This window comes from Rhipicephalus microplus, chromosome 2 (genome assembly GCF_043290135.1).
Source record: "Rhipicephalus microplus isolate Deutch F79 chromosome 2, USDA_Rmic, whole genome shotgun sequence".
NCBI classification, from domain to species: domain Eukaryota; kingdom Metazoa; phylum Arthropoda; class Arachnida; order Ixodida; family Ixodidae; genus Rhipicephalus; species Rhipicephalus microplus.
In genome coordinates this window covers 217,231,711-217,237,710 of record NC_134701.1, presented here as the reverse complement: position 1 = coordinate 217,237,710, position 6,000 = coordinate 217,231,711, and the positions used below count along the sequence as shown (strand labels likewise).

General features: G+C 46.7%; 1 long non-coding RNA gene across 1 annotated transcript in view; it reads left to right on the top strand.

Annotated features, from left to right (window-relative positions):
• Positions 1–572: 572 nt before the first annotated feature.
• LOC142774904 (uncharacterized) overlaps positions 573–6,000 on the top strand; it is a 34,049-nt gene continuing 28,621 nt past the window's right edge. The window contains exon 1 of the long non-coding RNA XR_012886581.1: positions 573–1,106. This is a non-coding gene — a long non-coding RNA (uncharacterized LOC142774904). The remainder of the gene's footprint in view (positions 1,107–6,000) is intronic.

Here is a 6,000-nt window from a genome sequence, read left to right as displayed (position 1 = left end):
GGCTGTCTATGGTCTCAAATGTCAAGATAGTGTCACTCGTTTACGACAGATAATGAGCTGGCTCTTTGTTTGCTGTTGGCGCATTCTGCAGACAGTTATTTTCTCTAATTACCGCTACTTTCCTTTCCTTTGACGCAGGCGAATCTTAAGATCTGCCAATTGCAGTGAGCTGTAAAGCTGCAGCTTGTGCAAAGTCATAAAGAAAAAGAAGCCGAATAGAGGCTTCCGTTTAGAGTTCACGCTGTGCCATTGATGTTTCTGCGTGGATCTCCCGCTGTTGCTTTCGTGACCTCTAGCGTTTCATGAGCAGGTGGTGACTCAGGACAAAAAGGTTCGGAAGGAAACGTGCCGATGTGCACGTTCCTACATACGCGCTACCGTAACGCCCCCTGTGGCGTTGTCGGCTCACACGTAAAGTGACGCCTGAGCGTACACGACCGCTGCACTGACGCGCCCGGGGTATCCTGTGCTCTGTGAATAGCGACGAAAAATGGAAAAGATAGATAGAAGCACATTGCCGAACACCCCGTGCAGTCTAGAAGGTGCCTGCCAGTCTCGTGCCAGATCCTCAGCAGGTGACAGACAATGTAGTGCCTGTGTCTACTGTCTGTCTCTGCCGACGAAAGACAACCTTGATTGATCGATGATAGCTTGAGCAGACAGTCTAACGAGGGCAATTAAACGACAAAAACAACAGCCGAAATCATCCATCGCTCCTTTTACCTATTGTAAGCGACAGCTTTCTGAGAAAATTGAATCTTTTCCGACATTTACTAAAGCAACGTAGCTCAAATCACGCTGCGCGATGGAGATCGATCCATTGTTCTTCTCTTCATTGTACGTCATAGATCATGTATCATACGTCATGAATCACCATCAGGCTACATGGGGTGAGCAAATTGTTTTGCAGTGATGAGTTAAAAAAACTACGTCATCGGTGACCTCATTGAATTGTCACGGAGGGAAATACTTACTGCGCTTTCTTTGTCAACGATCTATCCAGAAGCTCGGAGCATCTCCCAAGAAGCACGGAAGTCGTGCTACGACTCGACTCATCGTGCAGTCACTTTATCTCCAGGAGACGAGGTTCTTCTTTGGACATGAGGGCATGTTCCTGCTTTATATGAAAAATTTATGAGTCGCTTTATTGGCCCCTACACGGTCATAGAGCCAACATCCCCCATAAATTACAGTGTTTCACCTCTGAGGCCTCCTTCCGATCACCATTGCCATGGCACAGAAATCGTGCTTGTCTCTCGGTTAAAGCCGTATAGACAAAGCAATTCTTAATGCTACCGCGCAGCCAGGTGGCTGCTTCAGGCGCGAGAGGGAATCGGTGTGAGCGCAGATGCTGACTGTTCTTTGTCATCTGTACATATCATCATTTGTACAACTTCGTAATCTGTATATATCATCATCAACGTGTGTTAGCTTCAGGTGCACTCGAATAAAGCCGTGTTTTACAGTATATACATTTTCGTTTTGGTTTAGTGTTCAAGTATGGCGTTATCCGATAGGTGGTCACGTTGAGAAAGGCTTTCAGGGGAAAGTCAGTATTTTTCGGAAATAGCAGTTCGCGTGTGTCGAACACTGCCGTGGAACAAGGTGGCACAGATTGCGCTTCATCGAGTTGAAGAGGTCCGCAAAGTGTTCTGTTTGTACACGGAGCCATTGGAAACGGAAAGTAGAGCTTGCCACTCCCAAAAAAAAGGTGAACATGAACGACCAGTCGCACTCAGTAAGAGGCGGAGCCAGTCGACACGGAAGGCGTCCACAGTTGAAAAAAAATGTGAATGTTACACACAAATTGCTTGTATTTTAGGCCTGCTGAACAAGGCTGCTGATGCTTTGTCACGTCTTGAATAAACATGGTCTTCAGTGCATTGAAGATTATTGCAATAGAATGTTCTGTCGGCTTGCTTTGTTTGTGTATGTTTTGTGTAGCGACTGAAGTAGTTACCGTGAATTGAATGGCCATGCAAGAGACCATCCGCGACGTTGAATGTAATTTTCATGCGTGATGTTAAGTCGCTCGAGGAGATTACAGTTTGTGCATGATGTGAAAGGTTTTTCTTGTTGGAACGGCGATTTTTAGTTGTTGTTTCGGTTCTTGCAATTTCAACTTGCCTTTGAGTCAGAACTGCGTTTTTGGTGTATTAGATGTGTTCTGTAAGAATAGTTTGTAGATGAAATGAGGCAGTGTTTGTGAAATGCGTTCATTTTTGTTATTTTTCGGTGCGATTCTTTGGCAGTAAAAGCGTGTACAGTATAGCGACACAACACTGACACGATTCCGACGAAGACAAAAGGCAGACGCAGACCATCAGCGGGCGAGTCACCAGACCCCCTGTTCACACTAGGTCAACGATGAAGACGATGCCTAAAAAGAGAGCACGTAGTCGTAGTGTAACACTATGACAGACCGAAAACACCCGAAAAACGCATGGGCAGACTTGTTATTGGAGTATCGTTGGGAGATCTGCAGCTGATTAAAAGTTTGCCCATGTCTTTGCTTCCAACGACCACGAAGTCGGAAATATTGGGAGATATAACATGCAATGCCCCCTACGTGGCTTCCACGGCATTTGAATAAGCATCCGCGCACCCCATGGAAGTCGTTTCTTCACTTCGCTTTTGTGTTTCAACACTCTAGTTCCTCGATGCCACGAATTATGGCGGGGGCGGCGCCATGTAGCCGGAAAGGGACAATAGTGGAGCAGGAAGCATGGCTGAAAATGTAGTGCAAGTGCGCAAGTTTAGTCGATATCACTGCGTGTGCCTCCAGTGTGACTACAGAATTGGCCAACGAAAGGCTGTGAGCACGACAAGGCACGGACGAAGTCTTCCAGAGACAATCGGCAGATTGTGTCGTTTCAGTGTAACTATGACGACGACCAGACAAAAGGTACTCCCAGAGACACTCGGCAGACCAAAATCGGCATCGTGTCACTCCAGTGCAAACGCGCCTTAAGATATACATGACACCGGGTCCGTCGCTCCATTCGAGTGTGCTTTGCGGGGCCTCGTGGCTGCATGGAGAAGGTCTCACGTGTTGGGACAAGGATTGTGTGAGACACTACGCAACAGGAGTCTGCACAGTGCGCGTGCCCTGAGTCATGTAAACAAGAACTTATTAGTCCTTTTGATTTCATTCAGAGTGTGTCTGATTTTTTGTATGTTCATTTTGAGTATTACATATGTTTTTCTGTGTCTATTTTGCAGTATGACGCGAAACTTCTCCGTTTAATATTGAAGTGAAAATTTGTTCCCGCATGTGCGTGCGCCTATATTAAGTGCAGTTATTCGAGCGTTTTTTTGTATCGAGTTCCTGGACATCGAGTGTCCAGTAACACTCTTGAGAGGGAGGAGTGTTAGTATGGGGTATGCAGGTTGGCGTGGTTGTTGTGGGGCGAAGTGTATACGGCTGTTTCAAAGCACATAGGGAGTTCCTGCGTTCCATGTAAGCAAACCCGGAATACCAACGTAAAGGAACAAAGGTGATTTCGTCGTTCACAGGGTTCACGAGCAGAGCCGTCGAAGTCGGCCCCAGTTTGGGACAAAAAGGGGAAAGCCTACCGATAAGTGCTCCTCGCAAGAACCAGATCAAGCCTGTATGTCTGGTTTTATGTTCATTGTTTGGCATTCACGTGTGCCGTTTGAAAATGGCGGAATGACGCGACCATTAAGCCAACCGACATATATTGACGTACAGAGTTGTTATGTATTCGTCCTTTGGAGGCGCTGTGGCCTTAGAAGCATACGGACGTGCTTGCCAGTTCCACCCCCCTGGAAATACGTTATTCCTGAGTGTTCTAGGGATGGCGGGGAGCCTCGCAGTCACACGCACGCATTATCAGCGCACAGGGCGCGATGGTGTGCTCACTTTGTTTAGGGAGGCTTCTACGAAGCGACGTTTATTGCGTGAGCTGACGGAGATGGATCCTGGGAATGGCTACTGGTGGACGTCAACCGCTACACGGGCTAACGTGGGAAAGAGTGGGTGACAAGCCATGCCCTAGCTTGTTCTATATTGTGGCGTCATCATCATCATCATCATCATCATCATCATCATCATCAGCCTGACTACGTCCACTGCAGGACAAAGGCCTCTCCCTTGTTCCGCCAGTTAGCCCGGTCTTGTGCTTGCTGCTGCCAATTTATACCCGCAAACTTCTTAATCTCATCACAGACAGAAGGTTAGGTGGGCAGATGAGATATTGTGGCGTACTTTTTCCCAATGCCGTGTCCAGTATGAAAGTGTTTCTGCGATGAATGGTGGTTATGTGAGCCCCATAAGGGATTGGTTCGTTTCTACACCGTTTGTGTTAACGAGGACTGAAAAGAGGGTGGTTGAATGTGAAAGGAAGAGCGAATGTTTAGGCTTGGACCTGGGCAGACGCCTGGGTACTGCAACAAAGCGGCTCTTCATCGGACAACGCCTCTTCTTTCGCCGCCACCGAGCACTCGAGTCATCCAGGGGTGCCCATTCCGAAACTCAAACACCTTCCCTTCTGGCCACTGTTGAAGCTAGTCAAGAAAGTGTAAATTAACTTATTGCTTCAGATATCTCACGTCAATTTCAAGACAATGTATCAGCTTGCATAAAATATCACAACGACAAATCATACAATGAACGATTCGCCAGAAATCGCCTTTCTGTCGTCACCACAGGTACCAAAACTGAATGCTTGGTTTAGCGCCAAAGCCCTGCAGCATCGACTAGAACTGAGTGATGCCTTCGTACGTACTCGCTTTGTGTACATATTAGGTTTAAGGCTGTTGGAAGTTTTTCGGAGAAATTTGGAGCTCCCTAGAATCACAAAACTCTGTTTCTTTTCTCGGGGATATCCGATTCGGGCCACCGTTTCTCCCAAGCAGCCGACTTCTAAGGTATTATGGCTTCTCAGAAATTCTAAGATCCTGTGTGCTAAAAATTATCGTACGGACGACTCGCCAATGTTCTCAGTAAAAATCTGGCTCCAGGAGAAACTCCATCTAGTTGACGGTCATGGGCTTAGTTGACTCGTCAAGAGAAACGCTTTACGAAATGCACGTCTCGTCTTTGAAAACTCATGTCTTTCGTTATTGACTTCAGCTTTTGGTCTTCACTAAACGAAAGTGCGCATGCAACTGCCTGGGGCCCACTTGCAAGCATGTGGCGCAGCCTTTCCCGGAAGTGAGTGCCGTGAAACACAATGTGCCGTGACGAGAACGTGAACGTGAACAACTCGGTTCAGGAAATAATGTGAGCCGGCCACTCGGAACCTTGGTCAGGCAAAACTCGTTTGTTTTGTCTTTCATTCTTGTCCAGACTCTAGCTCAAAGAGCCGTCCAGCTCCCACTTTCAAATGAAACACGGGATTACGCGATTGAAGTCTTCGTTCTATTTCTAGATTTCTTTTACGGGTTGTTATAGCCTGTAGGATCGGTATGGGCAATGATGTCTTCGTCGTTGAGGATGGCATAGCCGCGCTCTCTTCTTCACTGCACTGATCTACAACTTTTTGTATATGAACACCAACTTGAAACGTAATTGGTAGAGACGTCTGTATTCTTAGTGAAGCGGAAGTATAGCCTTCCTCTCTTGAGTGGATAATATAAATGCACAGCCTTAAAAACGGCGACAGCAAACTAACTGTTAAAAAAATAAAAACAGCAGGCCTGCACGAAGGCGCAGCACAGTCACAGCGAAAGCAAGAAGAGCGGCCTTTCCGAGCCACTTCTAAACACTCGTTGGGTAACTACTGCAAGCACACTTGGTTGACAAAGACTACGGCATTATTATATAACATTTTTTCGTAGTATAGCTGGAATTCACTATGCTATTTTTCGTCAGTCTTCTGAGAAGCCTGATATCTGCAAACTTTAGGAGTAATATTGTGCCAATGTTTATGCAGTGGCTGACGACGATGAGGAATTACGCCTGAAGTGGATATGCGCCACAGTTATTAGTAGAACAAGAACGAGATTTTGTAATGGGTTGGAGCATAGAACGACCCC